This window comes from Nansenia antarctica (genome assembly GCF_963989245.1).
Source record: "Nansenia antarctica genome assembly, chromosome: 6".
In the NCBI taxonomy this organism is placed as follows: domain Eukaryota; kingdom Metazoa; phylum Chordata; class Actinopteri; order Argentiniformes; family Microstomatidae; genus Nansenia; species Nansenia antarctica.
Window position 1 is genome coordinate 60,345,342 of NC_137676.1, and position 17,113 is coordinate 60,362,454.

Here is a 17,113-nt window from a genome sequence, read left to right on the forward strand (position 1 = left end):
TCTCTATGGCGTGTAGTAGACGTTGTGTTTATTGACGGGTGGTGTGCAGTGCAGCGGTTGTCTTCATGTCTATTATAACATAATCCTAGTAACATTATTATGGTGTGTATTTAGTACCTATACACTTGATGTGGAAGCCAGCGGGCGGTTTGAGCGCGCGCCGCGACCAGCCCTCCCGCAGCACCTCCAGGTGGTCCTCCTTCCCCTGGACCAGCAGCACGTGCTCGTCGATCCAGCCCAGGAAGAACGTCTCCGCCACCGCCTCCGTCACCTTCCTGTTCCAGAAGTTCTGCATGTTCACCGCTTTGAAGTCGGCGAAGATCTCGTATCCCGTGTGATGGTGGTGCTGATGGGGGTGCTGGAGCCGCTCCGTGACCGGGGGGGGCGCCGCCTCCTCCTCCTCCACCTCCTCCTCCTCCTCCTCCTGGCCGACCCGAGACAGCACGATAGCCAGCGAGTGCGGCGCGAGCTGCAGGAACTTCTCCATGCTTTTTTAATTTTTTTATTATTATTATTATTATTATTATAACAGCGTTTCTCTGTCCGTTATGATCACACCGACCACCGAATCCTCCGCGCGACGGCAGAGCGTTTTATTACGCACCTTGATGCATTTCCAAAACGAGCCCTGCATCTTCGCGGTGTTGCAAATCTCGGGTTTTATTATTGAACGCGGTCCTGGATGTCGTCGTCCCACGGGAATCCTGACGACGGCGCACGTTCCGTCTGCAATTCCATCGTAGCGTAGAGAATATCAATATGCATGTTTCACCTGACACAGATAATCAATAATCAAGCCACGGCCCCGCCATCGATATGGACCTGAACGCGTCCAGCGGCGGTGTCATTGTTCCGACACGGTGCGCCAGTCCAATGCCGTCCGTGTCAATTGATTAGGCAGCAGCCTTAGAATAAACACGATCCTCCTACCGCAGACGATCTGTCACATAGGAACATAATAAAGACAAATAATAATAGCGTCGCAGATATTTCCTTTACCGTCCTACTACGATAATCAATGGAGTTGGCCGCAGTTCGTTAAAACGACGAGAGCCGCTGCTTCGATTCTCACGTCGATCAATCAGTATTGGGAACATCGAGCCCTCTCGTATCATCCTCAGACGATGACTTCATCGGTTCCCCCGTTCATCATGACTTCATTCCGTGCTTCTCCTTCTCCTCCGCCTCCACCGGGAGGAGGGCGCACCGCTGCTCACAATTCACGCAGCGACGGATAATGCTGAATCCCCAGCCCCGGTCCAAAGCCCGGTCCAAAGCCCGGTCCAAAACGAAGACAGGCCGGCTCAGCTACATGTCGGTCCGGTAGCGCGTAAAAGCGGTTCTTCAGAAAGCAAAGCCGCGCTCGCTCACACACCCGGTCGGTGAACGGCAGCCCAGGAGGAAAAGCAGGCAGGCGCGCACAATCTACTTTACCGTAATTCCACCTGCAGCACACCCCCTCTAAACACAACACCGCTGCCGTCTACGGCAGTCATTACGGGGGGAATCACAACAGGTGAAAAATAATAACGGTTAATGATAATAAGAACGCTTACTACTCCATACTAAATGTCCTTACAATAACCAATAGAACTCACACCTACATTAACCAGGCAACCTGTTTGGGGTTTATAAAGCGTTCACAACTAGTGAATAGAGGTAAACCTAAAATTCGGTTATGACAATCACTGAATCAGTTATAACCCATTGTAATATGTTATAAACCTGTTATAAGGCCTGCCTCAATCTTCTGTAGTCAGACAGATCAGCCAGATGGAATGGAATGAAGAATGGTATCAAACACGTGTGTTTGATTCCATTCCATGCATTGCAATGAACCCGTCCTTCGTCCCGTTGTGATCATGTCATTGTAATACAGGGGTTACAGTAACTGTTCATAACTCAAAGATAATACATAATAGCACTAATAGCACTAACTAATAATAATACAATGAATACTTTGCCTATTGACTGATTGTATTGATTCATCATAAATGTTTGACAAGCCAACCCCTATGTTGACCTGTAGACTATCAGATAAAACAGTTTACTGTTGGTATTGGTGTTGAGTGATCTTTAACGTCTCTATAGACAACCTATGGGCATGATCGAATGCTGACCGAACGCTCGTGCTGCAACATATTTACTCGCTATCTGGAGGGTTAGTCAGTGTCCCTGTAGATCTCTCTCCATCACACACGCACACGCACACGCACACACCACACACACGCACACCCACACCCACACGCACACACACACCGCACACACACCACACACACACACGCACACACACACCCACACACACACACACACACACACACACACACACGTCTTCCTGCATCTCTTAAGGTTGGTCGTTGTCAGGAGGGAACTCCCATGGAGGCAGGGGAATCAGAGATCCTGTTCTCATTGTTAGAAACTTGATTCCTTGAGTCCTCTCCTCTGTCGTCCACTCGCTTCCTACCCAAAACACACTGTAGGAGCAGACCTAGACTCCTCCCTCTTGGGTATTCCCTCAACACAGTCAGAGATGGCCTATCACGGTCTAGGTTCTAAACACAACCACAGTCAGGTCTCCCTTCAGGAGAAGCTCAGAAATGTTTCCCCATTCACACGTATCTGACTCACATACAGTGGGAGGTGTTATGTTACATTAAAATCTACGAGGGGGATTCTTCAAGACTAGTGTACAAGACTAGTGTACAAGACTGGTGTAGCAGACTACATTTACATTTACATTTACATTTTTGGCATTTAGCAGACGCCTTATTCCAAAGCGACTTTATAATCAATACATTTGACTAAGAAAGTGAATCATCAATCCACCAATTGTAGCAGGATCCAGCTCAGGCCCGAGGCCATTGATAGAAGGAAAAACCTTCTTCCATCACCTTCTTCTAAACCTAGCCTTTATTTTTATTTATTTATTTTTAATTTTTAATATAGATACTGGAGAAACAGAGAAACAGTACAAGGGGGGCAATAGAAGGTTTTAGGGGACACAATAGAGGGGAAAAGCGGGTGTCTTCAGGAGACGCAGTGCTGGGTGGCAGTAGATGTAGAGGAGCAGTTAAGGTGTAACCTGAAGAGATGGGTCTTCAGTCTACGACAGAAGATGGGTAGTGACTCTGCCGTTCTGACAGCCGTGGGAAGCTCATTCCACCAGCGGGGAGCCAGTGTTGTGAAGAGACGTGATCGGGCAGCATGACTGCCGTGTTGGTGTAGAGGTGGTGGGGCCAGTCGGCCAGCCGAGGTGGAGGAGAGGAGTGAACAGGCTGGAGTTTGGGGGGTGACCATGCATTTCCTTCAGGTAGGCAGGGGCTGTCCCTTTAGCTGCCTGGTATGCAAGCACCAGGGTCTTGAATCTGATGCGAGCTGCTATCGGGAGCCAGTGCAGGGTGCGAAGGAGAGGGGTGACATGAGAGTATTTGGGGAGGTTGAACACCAGATGGGCAGCAGCGTCCTGGATGAGCTGCAGAGGTCTGATGGTGGAGGCGGGGGGCCCAGCCAGGAGTACATTGCAGTAGTTGAGTTGCGCTGCTTCTCTGGTGAGGAATGGTCGTATCCTTCTGATGTTGTAAAGGAAGAATCTGCAGGAGTTGTACTCAGTTGTACAGGATCACTCCAAGGTTCTTGGCTGTCAGGGAGGGGTCTACAAGACTAGTTTACACTTCAGAATAAGGGCAGAGAATCAGACCACGACAAGTCAATGATGGACCAGGCAGTCCTCCTGTGCAGTGGCACCCTCTAGTGGATGTTATTTTTTATTATTATTATTTAACCTTTATTTCTAAAGGAGGAATACACAGAGACCAAGGCCTCTTCTGCAGTTGCACCGTGTCCAGTCCACAGTATCAATACAACTACACAACAACACATAAACAACACAACACGGTAAAATACATCATATAAAACCACAATATTATGTTATATCAAGAGAAGCAACTGGAGGCACATTTCCAAGCCTAGCTTTCATTTCAGATAATTTGCTTCAAAAAAGCTCAAATCTCCATCAAAACTACAAAACTACAGCCTTAAGTATTAGCTAAGTGTGTGTGTGTGTGTGTGTGTGTGTGTGTGTGTGTGTGTGTGTGTGTGTGTGTGTGTGTGTGTGTGTGAGTGTGTGTGTGTGTGTGTGTGTGTGTGTAGTTTTATCTCTCAATAAATCATCAGAAACACTTCCTGAATCGACAGTTAGATCGTCATCTCTTCTGTCTTCAATAAAGCTCCTAACTTTGTTTTTAAAAGCTCATCACCTCTAGTCCAGAGAAACCAGTAGACTTCTAAAACACCAGTTTAATAGAGACCAGCCTCCTAGAACATGACACAACCTGTCACAACCCTAACTGCAGAGCTGAAGATGAAGAAGTCAAGTGTAGCTGACCACAGAGTTTCTATTCCTCGATTGAAGGTTTTAGTTCCCCTGTGAGGCAAGAGAGTTGCGGGAAAAATGTAGCAACATAGGACTATCCACTGTTATCAGAGGACCAGACTTGAACTTGACACTAAAGCACCTAGCGAAGAGCGAGAGCTGCGCCACAGCGATGGGGGGCTGCAGAGAGGAGTGATAGGCAGATCAAACAGGTACGTTTCAAATTTGATGTGTGACTTTTTGTAACATTTTAAGCTGATTGTGTTTGATATGTCCTTCTGTTGTCGTCTACATGAGGAGAATACCACACAGTCAGCCCTGCAATTCAGTGAATTCCCATGTAGAAACTCCCCACCCCCTCACCATTTCTTACTGCCTACACCCTGTCGAGTTTCCTGGTTCAGGGTCAGAGCATAAATACTCAATAATGTGTGATGGATTCAGATTCTGTAACCTCCATCCTGAAGTGTGCATTTCTTACCTAATGTTTATGTTGGGATGTCAGAAAACGGGTACGTTTCTAATTTTATTTGGAACTTTTGATTGTTATGCTGATTTGATACACCTTTCTAGCCTTGATTTTACATATGGTGGTTTTAGTTTTGGGGTCATTTTTGTCTTTCTTATTAATTCATTTGATCTAAATTATTCCTTTTACTGCATTGCATTAGTCTCAATCAGTCAACTCAAACGGTGCCATTCATTGCTGTTTATAGAGGAAGAAAACCAACTTTTCCTGTTTAAAACGGTCTATATGGCCTTATTAGTAGTCATACACCTACATTCTCGCACCAACATGTTCAGAAGAAAGTGATTACTCTGCAAGAACAGATGGTTCTTGGCAGTGAATTGTTACGTCCTGTTTGCATTTCTTTAAAATAAGGAGGATGAAAATAAATGCAAAATCAGCCAATGCAGCCCTACTTTTAATGCCTAAAATACTTGAATCTAAAATACTTGAATCTAAAATACTTGAATCTAATTAGTTTTTATCTCCCTGTGTCTCTGTAGTCCCCTTTCCTTTTAATTGACTATTCTCAATGCCACACAGTCAGCCCTGCAATTCTCTGAAGTCATGTCACAAGAGAAACACCACAGTTCACCTGCTGGTAGAGAGCCAGCATTACAGCTCACCTGCTGGTAGAGAGCCAGCATTACAGCTCACCTGCTCTCATGTTATTCTCAGTGATCCAAAATGAGTTGATGACAGCACAGAGGTTATAAAGCAAGACTGTAAACATTGTACACAGCCTTCAGCCATGGAGCACTTGGTCAGTGGGTGGTCAAACCAAACCATCTCCACACCTACAGCTCATTTGCTTGTGTATTCTCAGTGATCCACAATGACTTCTGTCTCTGAGCTGCTCTGGGATACTCTGGAGGAGCTGGTCGACGCAGAGCTGAAGACATTTAAATGTTACCTGACTCTGAAGGGCAGAGACGGCTTCCCTCACATCCCAAAGAACCAGCTGGATGGAGCTGACAGGGAGAACACTGTGGATAAGCTGGTGGACATCCACGGCCATGACGGGGCTGTGAAGATCACACTGGAGATCCTGAGGAAGATGAAGCAGAACCAGCTGGCTGAAACAATCAAGGGAAAATATGACGAATATATCACAGGTGAGTTCCATTCACCTGTGTGTGATAAGAGTTAGACTAGTTTCTAGAAGAGAGGGGAAAAGTGGATGTTGTATAACATAAAGTATGCTCTTGCGTGTGTGTGTGTGTGTGTGTGTGTGTGTGTGTGTGTGTATACACTGTACATATAGAGTAGTAGAGTTCTCAGCTGTTATATGATGGTATTTGTGTGCATATTGGCTTACAACACTTTTTATACAAAGCCCCCATTTTCAGGACATTAGAAGTAATGGGACAGATCCATGTAATGTCCATATGAAGCACTGATGTTTCGTATTTGATCAACAATCCTTTGCATACAATAACTGCCCGAAGTCTGCAACCCATTGGACCCACCAGACACTGTGTATATTCTCTGGTGATGCCCTGCCAGGCCTGCACTGCAGCCATATTCAGTTGTTTTTTGTCTTTTTGCGTAAAATCTTACCATCAGGACATGGAATGGATGTTGAATTGGATTTTAATCAGAAGATTGACTTGGCCACTAAACTATCCACTTTTTGGCCCTGAAACACAGCATGTTTTGGGTCATTGTCTTAATGGTACTTATGGTACAGCTTCTACAATCAAAGGCAATGTTAGCAATACATTGGCAGATCCACAATCAAAATGATAAAATGATGTTGGTATCGTACAAGACCTCAGAGTGGTTCGGTTTGTCTCTGCCTCCCTACACAACGGACACATCTAGATTAAAACAATACAAGTATTTAATCCAAAATCCAATACCTTGGGGGCACTTCCTGCCCATCCCTACAATGCCTCATACAATTCCTATTAACAGGACCAATGGTAATGATGCATTTGATTATAATAAAAGTAATCATGGATATAATGACAATACGCACATAGAGATAATAACAAAGAAGAATTAACTCTGTGTATCATTGTTTTTACCAGGCGCAGAGCATTGTGCAGTCCAAGACGAACTTAAATCCTTTTTTAAGGACAAGTATGCCATTATATTTGATGGGCCGTTAGCAGAAGGGTATTCAGTCTCTTTGAACGACATCTACACCGAGCTGCACATGATCAAGGGGGCGTGGGGAGGGGCCAGTGTTGAGCATGAGGTCAGACATATAGAATCCAAATCCCCAGTCACAGGAGACACCATCAAGACCAGTGATATTATCAAACAGGAAAGTAAGAAAAAACTGCTTACACTAGGCATCGCTGGTGTGGGGAAGAGTGTCTGTGTGCAGAAGACTATTCTGGACTGGGCAGAAGAAAAGCAGAAGCATGACATCCATTTCATGTTTCCACTACCTTTTCGCGACATGAATCCTGATATAAAAGGGGCAGAGTCTAGTCTGATGAAACTGCTTCATCGATGCTTCCCTGCTATGGAAACAATTCCAACTCTGGGGAAGAAATCCAAAATTCTCTTCATCTTCGATGGCCTGGACGAGAGTCGACTGCCTCTGGACTTTGAGAATAACAGAAAGCTGACTGACGTGACAGAGCCGGCCTCTTTGGATGTCCTGATCACAAACCTCATCACAGGAGTGCTCCTCCCCTCTGCTCTCATCTGGATGACTTCCCGACATGCAGCCGCCCATCGGATACCCGGAAAATACATCCACCAATGGACAGAGATACGAGGGTTTGATGATAAACAGAAGGAGGACTACTTCCGGACAAGAATCAAAGATGAGGACCTGGCCAAAAGAGTCATCGACCATGTGAAGTCATCAAGAAGCCTCCACATCATGTGCCACATACCAATGTTCTGTTGGCTCTCAGCCAGTGTTCTAGAGAGACTGTTGCGTGGAGCAGTGAGAAGAGAGATGCCCAAGACTCTGACTGAGATGTACATAAACTTCCTGGAATCTCAGTTTGACAAAATGAATGTAACGAACACTGAAGAAGGAAAAATCATTCTTCAGCTTGGAGAGTTGGCATTCCGCCAGCTGCAGAAGGGACATCTGATCTTCTATGAGGAAGACCTGAGAGAGAGTGGCATTGATGTCAAAGACGCCTCAGTGTACTCAGGTTTATGCACCCAGATCTTTAAGGTGGAGGGGAAGACCAGTCGGAGAAAGGTGTTCACCTTTGTGCATCTCAGCATCCAGGAGTGTCTTGCTGCTTTGTTTGTGTTCCTCACATTCAACAACAACAACAGAAATCCATTCGCCAAACGTAACTGGTTATTCGAAGATTTGGAAAACTTTTGGAGACGCCCACAGTTGATCGAACTACACAAGAGTGCAGTGGACAAGGCCTTACAGAGTAAAAATGGTCACCTGGACCTGTTCCTCCGCTTCCTCCTTGGCCTCTCACTGAAGTCCAATCAGAATCTCCTACGAGGCCTTCTGACACAAAGAGGAAGCAGCTCACAGACCAATGAGGAAACAGTCAAGTACATCAAGGAGAAGATCAGGGAGAATCCCTCTCCAGAGAGGTGCATCAATCTGTTCCACTGTCTGAATGAGCTGAATGACCATTCTCTAGTGGAGGAGATCCAAAGCTACCTGAGCTCAGGACGTCTCTCAGAAGACTCACTCTCACCTGCACAGTGGTCAGCTCTGGTCTTTGTGTTGCTGAGTTCAGAAGAAGAGCTGGATGTGTTAGACCTGAAGAAATACTCCAGATCAGAAGAGGGCCTTCTGAGGCTGCTGCCAGTGGTCAAAGCATCTAAGACGGCACTGTAAGTAGATGGGAAAAAAATACGAACCCTAACAAACAGTACTTGGTGTGAAAGACAAAATTACTACTATTGAGTACTTGGTCAAAAGTAAAAAAACAAAAAACAACACATTCCTTGATTGATTACATTGAAAATGTATAATTTGTATTATAGTACACAAAACAAACAATGCAGAGGCAAAGTGACTTCATGCTGATTATGATTTATGGATTAAACTGAAGAAATTTAGTTATTGACCACATGGTCAAAAGTTATTAATTCATTGAAATTATTATAGTGCCCTCCATAATTATTGGCACACCTGGTAAAGATTAGCAAAAAGGGTACAAAATGGGTACAAAATTAACCTTTTGGTTAATTAGCTTAATGTCACACTGAAAACAATTAGAAACATCCAACCTTTAATTGAAGGAAATTTATTTGGAGAAAAATAAAACAAGAAATAATTATTTCTAACAAAACCATGTGTGCCACAATTGTGCGTATCTCTCTGTGTGTGTGTGTGTGTGTGTGTGTGTGTGTGTGTGTGTGTGTGTGTGTGTGTGTGTGTGTGTGTGTGTGTGTGTGTGTGTGTGTGTGTGTGTGTGTGTGTGTGTGTGTGTGTGTGTGTGTGTGTGTGAGTGGATGGTGGTGGGGGGGCACTCTGAATAACTTTGCTTTCCTCAATTCCTGACCAATCTGCTGATGGGGCTACAAAACCCAATAGCAATCAAATTTACCAAACTGAAATTCAATACAGTGACTACAAACCTGCCTAGGATTGGCTTGGATCATACATTCTAATCATAATGCACCTCAGTAATCTTTTGGCTGCATGTATTTATTTGTATTCCTCATTCAGGCTGAATGGATGTCACCTCACAGAGAGATGCTGTGAAGCATTGACATCAGCTCTCAGCTCAGACTCCTGCCACCTGAGAGAGCTGGACCTCAGTAATAACGAGCTACGTGACAGGGGGGTGAAGCTGCTCTCTGCTGGACTGAGGAGTCCACTCTGTAAACTACAGACACTGAGGTGAGGTCTTCTTACACTATTCTTGTTGTCAGACACATAATTCCTATGTGTCTGTTGCATTATCATTCTATATAATTAATTATACTTCTATATATAGAAAGGCTCAATGATTGAGACAATGTACATTATCTTCCAATCAATTACTAGTGTGTGTGTGTGTGTGTGTGTGTGTGTGTGTGTATATTATGGGCTGCTCTGTCTTCACTCTATGAATATGTTTGCCCTTCTCAAATCCTGACCCAGCTGTCCTTAGATCAGCTCATGAGGCTACACAATACTGCTCTAACCTGATAGCTAGAAAATACATCATACCAGACGTAGAAATCCAGTGACTACAAATGTATCCATGGTTGCTTTCTCCCCTGTTGAGAGCAACTTTTAGTCTCACTCATAAATTCTTGCACCACAGTGATCGTTTGGCTACATGTATTTATTATTTGTATTCCTCATTCAGGCTGAATGGATGTCACCTCACAGAGAGATGCTGTAAAGCATTGGCCTCAGCTCTCAGATCAGACTCCTCCCACCTGAGAGAGCTGGACCTCAGTCATAATGATCTACGTGATGGGGGGGTGAAGCTGCTCTCCACTGGACTGAGAAGTCCACACTGTGTGTGAGGTTTGAGACTATTCTTGTTGGCAGACACATCATTCCTATGTGTCTGTCACATTATCGATGATACTTGCACTGCAAAAGCTCAATGACGGAGACCAAAAATGTACATGATCTTACAATCAATTCCTCTACTCTTTGCTGTGACAACACTAGCCCTACCCCTTTTTTCTATTCCACCTTTTTCTTTTGTCAGCTTCCAGACCGTCACCCCGTGCATGCACACCTTTATGAAGCCTTTATTTCTTTTTTACCTTGGAACAGAATCCTGTGTATGCACATTTACGGTAACCTAGGACTACTTCCCCCTCCAAAAATATACATGAAGAATGATAAGGTCCAGAATAAGAGCAGTCTATCATTTAAAAAAATCAATGAAGGATACCATTACCATCTTACCTATCTTAGATAAGGTGTTTTCGAGAAAACATTTGGACGGTAACACATGCACAGTTCAATAAGATGAGGCCACCCATTAGGTCCTTTGCAGCTAACTCAGCACATCCCCACCAACAGATAACCCAGGGGACAGATTTAACTGGTGCCTGACTGACTGACTGTCTTGATTCGTACCGTTACTACATAAAATCATAAACAAGCATAATACTGATCATAAAGGAATCAGTGAACAGTGTATGACTGAACAAAGTATAACCATCATGACATGGTCATACTGATCAAAATAGATTGTTGTTTGGCTATATTGATTATAAGAATACCATGAATGACAGATGAGAAATCAGTCTCCCCTCACACTATCAAGGAAGGAGCATGGAAGGCACACAATGCAGCAATACTTTATTGTACAGCTTATAATCACATCATCTTTAGTTTGAGGAGCTCAGCACATATTTATCATTAAAGGCAGAATTTCTAAGTGTGTGTGTGGAGGTGGGGGGCACTCTCTGAATACTGTTACTCTCCTCAATTCCAGAACAATTTGGCCTTAGATCCCCTGATGGGGCTACACAATACTGCACTAACCCAATAGATAGCAAATATACCAGACTTACAAATAGAGTGACTACAAACCTGCCTGTGATTGGCTTGAATCATGAATTCTTATCATAATGCACCATAGTGATCATTTAGCTACATGTATTTATTTTTATTCCTCATTCAGGCTGAATGGATGTCACCTCACAGAGAGATGCTGTGAAGCGTTGGCCTCAGCTCTCAGCTCAGTCTCCTCCCACCTGAGAGAGCTGGACCTCAGTAATAACGATCTACGTGACGGGGGGGTGAAACTGCTCTCTGCTGGACTGAGAAGTCCACACTGTAAACTACAGACACTGAGGTGAGGTCTTTTGGGGTGTAGAACCATGAGTATCTAAGGCCATTATAATGCACTAGTTTGAATGTTCTCTACTTAAATACAATTTGTCTTGCCTTTCAACTGCTAAATTAAGAGGATTTAAAGCCGTACATGTACAATAGAGAGGAATAATCTGATTTGTGATATCAGATGGAGTGACACTATTTCCCCAGGTTGTCATTCTGTGGAATCTCAGAGGAAGGCTGTGCTTCTCTGGCTTCAGCTCTGAGGTCTAACCCCCCCCCACTTGAGAGAGCTGGATCTCAGCTACAATCACCCAGGAGACCCAGGACTGGTGCTGCTCTCGGCTGTACAGAAAGATCCACTCTGTAAACTACAGACACTCAGGTAAAGGCTGAATAAGTGGCTGGATGTATCAAAGAGATTAATGCACAGTATCTGTTTCCCACATGATTGTGAGTGTGTCATCCAACCACTGTGGGTTCTTCTGTGGTTGATATAGTGTGGACCATGGTGTAGAGTGGTGGCTCAAACCTGAGCCTATCAAATGTAAGTCACCAACGCTGTAGAGAACAGGACTGTGATATTACTCAAGAATCAGGGTACAGCAGAGTTCAAACAGAGCACCAGCATTGTATTCATATGTAAATCTAAAATCCTGTGTAAAACATTTTAAATGAATAAGTAATATTTCGTAAAAAAAAATGTTACCATAACAAGATCACATTTTGAATATTGTCATTTATTCAATTGTATTGATTTGATGATCATTTTGGCCCCCTCAATCAGATGCCTGCGAGCTCACACTGGACCCAAACACAGCACACAGAAACCTCTGTCTGTCTCAGGACAACAGAAGGGTGACATGTATGGAAGAGGAGCAGCCGTATCCTGATGACCCAGAGAGATTTGAGGGCCCACAGGTGCTGTGTACAGAGGGTCTGACTGGGCGCTGCTACTGGGAGGTAGAGTGGAGGGGGCGAGCAGCTTCTATAGGAGTGACATAAAGGAATCAGCAGGAGAGGGAAGGGTGATGACTGTGTGTTGGGATACAATGAGACATCCTGGCGTCTGGACTGCTCTGATGACCATTACAATGCCTGGCACAATAGTAAGAGAACGGACATACGTGTCCCCCTCCTCTGGTTCACGCAGAATAGGAGTGTATCTGGACTGGCCGGCTGGCACATTGTTCTTCTACAGGGTCTACTCTGACACACTGACCCTCCTGCACACGTTCCACTCCACGTTCACTGAGCCCCTCTACCCAGGGTTTGGGCTATGGCGTGTGGGCTCTTCTGTGACCCTGATCAGCCAGAGGAGGTTGGGTCCCCCGGAAGCTTCTTTCCTCGGCTTACTTACTTGCGGGGGTCTGTGATTTGGTGTTAGATGACATTGTTTGTATTCTACTTATTTTTTAGCACTATTTTGTCGTTTGTGACATTTGTCTGTGGAAAAAGCGTTATACAAATCAACGGGCAATCTCATGAGTGAGATCACAATTAATTGTTCCAATGGCTGTTCTGTGACTTTTCTCAATTCCAAGATGAGCCAAAGAAATTTAAGTATTTTTCCTTCCCTTTGTCTAATTCACACTTTCCTTGCAAGGCTATACAACTACTCACTCAACCAGGCCACCCCCCCTAATTACACCTACATCGCTAAACCCCGCCTCTCCAAGCGAGGGGGTGGTCTCGCTGCTCTCCACAAACTCACCCTAACTGTCACTGTACTGGACCTCAACCTCCCACCCATATCATCCTTCGAATACCTCGCCTTTTCACTCCCCAACTCCATAACTGCACTCCTACTCTACCGCCCACCGAAGCCACACCCCTCTTTTCTGTCTGATCTCTCTGAACTCCTCACCATTGCCTCTTCCCTTTCTACCCGTCTCTTACTCACCGGTGACTTTAATATCCATGTCGACCAACCCAACTCCAACCTCACCTCTGATTTCCTCTCTCTCCTTGATTGTTTCCACCTCACCCAGCACATCAACTTCCCCACCCATGTAAAAGGCCACACACTCGACCTTGTCTGCTCTGCCTCCCTACCCATATCCAACCCCCACCCTTTTCCTTTCCCACTCTCTGACCACCACTGCATCCTCTTCTCTGCCCCCCTGCCCCTACCGCGCCACCCCATCAAACGCACCATCTCCTTCCGTAACATAAAATCTGTCAACCCACTCACTCTATCCCAGTCCATATCTTCTGCCCTCCCCACTGACTCCACTCCCACCAACCCGGAAGACTATGCCACCTTACTCAACTCCATTCTCTCTGACTCCCTTGACTCACTGGCCCCCTTGAAAACCATCACTGTCTCCTTCACCACCTCCTCCCCCTGGTACACCCCTGAACTACGCACCATGAAACAGACCGGCCGCCAACTTGAACGACTACACAATAGAACCCACCTCACTGTCCATGCCGAAGTCTACAAGCAACATATCTCCTCCTACCGTGACGCACTCCGAGCTGCCAAATCTGCCTACTACTCCACCCTCATCAACACCTCCAATCGAAACCCCCGCACCCTCTTCTCCACTGTCAAGACACTACTCCAACCCCCGGACAACAACACAACTTCCTCCCCTGACCTCTGCAACTCCTTTCTCCACGCCTTCAACAGCAAGATCTCCCACATCAATAGCTCACTGACTGCCTCCATCTCCAACTCCACCACCCCCGCCCCCCCTGCTGTCATCTTCCCCCCTCCTGACTACCCTCCCCCTACTCCTCTCACTACTTTCTCCCCTATTGACTCCTCCCTCATCACTACTATCATCACCGCCTCCAAAACAACCACCTGCTCCCTCGACCCCCTCCCTACCACCCTGACCAAGGCCTGCCTCCCTGCCCTCATCCCCCACCTCACTGCCCTCTTCAATCTGTCACTATCCCAAGGCCACGTTCCCTCATGCTACAAACTTGCCGCTGTCACCCCCATTCTCAAAAAGCCCACTCTTGACCCAGCCAATCTCTCCAACTACCGCCCCATCTCCAACCTACCATTCCTTTCCAAAACCCTAGAGCGCGTTGTCGCTGCCCAACTTCACTCCCACCTCCAATCCAACAAACTGTATGAACCCCTTCAATCTGGCTTCCGCCCACATCACAGCACTGAAACAGCCCTGGTCAAAGTAATCAACGATCTCCTCACCTCTGCAGACTCAGGTGCCCTCAACATCCTAGTTCTACTAGACCTGAGCGCAGCCTTCGACACAGTGTCCCACTCCATCCTCCTTCAAAGGCTGCGCCAACTGGGTGTTGAGGGCACCGCCCTGGACTGGCTCACCTCCTACCTCACCAACAGACACCAGTTCATCTCCCTCTCCGGTCACACCTCCTCCTCCTCCTCTGTCACACAGGGGGTCCCACAAGGCTCAGTCCTCGGCCCCCTGCTCTTCCTCTGCTACACACTCCCCCTCGGTCACATCATCCGCCAATTCAACCTGGACTTCCACTGCTACGCTGATGACACACAGATTTACATCACCACAAACTCCACCCAGAACCCACCCCTCACCCACATCGAAACCTGCATCTCCGCAATAAAAACCTGGCTCACACACAACTTCCTCAAACTGAACAGTGAAAAGACCGAAGTCATCCTCATCGGCACCAAATCCACCCTCAATAAAACCGGACCCATCACACTCACCATCGACGACACTACCATCACCCCCTCCCCCCTGGCTCGCAACCTCGGCTTCATTCTGGACCCCACCCTCTCATTCGATCCCCACGTCAGTTCCATTGTCAAGACATCCTACTTCCACCTCCGAAACATTGCAAAAATCAGACACTGCCTCTCCCCCCCCGCTGCTGAATCCCTCATCCACGCCTTCATCTCCTCCCGCCTCGACTACTGCAACTCCCTACTCACCGGCATCACCTCCCGCTCCCTCCATAGACTCCAGATGGTCCAAAACTCTGCTGCACGCCTCCTCTCAAACACCCGCTCCCGTGACCACATCACTCCTGTCCTCCACTCTCTCCACTGGCTCCCCATCAAAGAACGTATACAATTCAAAGTCCTCATCCTCACATACAAAGCCCTCCATAGCCTGGCCCCCCCTTACCTGACTGACCTCCTTCTCCCCCACCGCCCTACCCGTACCCTCCGATCCTCATCCATTGTTCCCCTCACTGTCCCACCCTCAAAACTCAAAGGCTTCGGTCACCGTGCCTTTTCACGAGCCGCACCCCGCCTCTGGAACTCTCTCCCTCAACCACTCAGAGACTCACCCTCACTCCTCACTTTTAAATCCCACCTCAAAACCTACCTGTTCTCCCACGCCTACAGCCTCCCCTACCCCTAGCCATCTCCCCCATCCCTGCCACCCCCGCCCCCCCCCTGGACATGCATACAACCTCCCCTATCCCTAACCTTCTCCCCTAACCTTCTCCCCTAACCCTCCCACCCCCCTCCCCCCATGGACATGCATACAACCTCCCCTTCCCCGTTCGTTAACTCTGTATTCTATGTGCTCTGTTGCTTGTCTATGTTATCTGTTGCTTGTTGTTTCTGTGTTTTCCGTTTTTCCCATATTGTCAGCGTCTTTGAGCCTCGGAAAAGCGCTTTATAAATACAATGAATTATTATTATTATTATTATTTATTGTTTGCCATGTGGTTCACCATTAGCTTAACATTTTCTTTTTATGTAAATAGTTACTAGCCTCCAGCCAGGTGTAAGTTTATTCCAAGTTCATTTAGCATTTGATGTTACAACTAATCCTTTGTTTATTTTCTAGATAATCAGCCTTCAATCTACCCGACGCCCCCCTCCCCTCTCTGGAGGAGCTGTACAAAACACGCTGTCTCAGGAGGGCCTCCAAGATCTCCAAGGACCCGACCCACCCTGGGCACGAACACTTTGTCAAGCTGCCCTCGAACAGGAGGTACAGGACCCCGGCCGCTAAGACAAACAGACTGAAGGACAGCTTCTACCACAGGGCTGTCAAGGCCCTGAACACAGAAAAGGCCTAAGTTCTGGCCCGGACGGATTGTATGGCAGCTAGTGCTGAGGCACAAACATGTACATTTTCAAGCCTGCAAACTGTGACACTTTAAAATAATGTGAAAAAATACTTTCTTGTGAAATATGACAACCCTAGTTGACTATCTGTGCAGTATAGTACAGTGGATTGTGTACATAGCCTCTATTGATGTAAACCAGCTCCTTACCTTCTTGTGATTTCATGCATCTATGCTTTTTCTAAAATGTGTTTCTGTTTCCTTTCCTAAACACCAGGGGAGCCTCCCCTCCTAAATTTCGTTGTTTGGTACCTGTACTGTAGCAATGACAAATAAAGTCTATCTCTATCTATCTCTATCTCTTGTTACCCCAAGTCATATGGTACCCAGCTTGAGTAAACAATATTAATGTAGGCCCACTGTTAGCAGGTCCATGTGACAAGCAGCAACTTGCAATATGTTATAGATAAAGTTGCATGACACAGAATGACAGAATGACAGAAACAGATCAGAGAAGACTGCCCACGACCGCACACTCATGTTCAACCTCTCACCATCTACC

At 46.3% G+C, this 17,113-nt stretch overlaps 2 pseudogenes across 2 annotated transcripts in view; one reads left to right on the forward strand and one right to left on the reverse strand.

The window, feature by feature from the left end:
• The window catches only part of LOC308160776 (storkhead-box protein 2-like), a 16,846-nt pseudogene extending 16,359 nt beyond the window's left edge, over positions 1-487 (reverse strand). Inside the window, exon 1 of the transcript in view lies at positions 118-487. The product of the transcript in view is annotated as a storkhead-box protein 2-like (transcript). The remainder of the gene's footprint in view (positions 1-117) is intronic.
• Positions 488-5,715: 5,228 nt separating this feature from the next.
• On the forward strand, positions 5,716-12,941 carry LOC308160778 (protein NLRC3-like; annotated as a pseudogene). Its single transcript has 5 exons — positions 5,716-5,995; positions 6,914-8,660; positions 11,411-11,584; positions 11,776-11,931; positions 12,353-12,941. The product of its transcript is annotated as a protein NLRC3-like (transcript).
• The last annotated feature ends 4,172 nt before the right edge of the window (positions 12,942-17,113 follow it).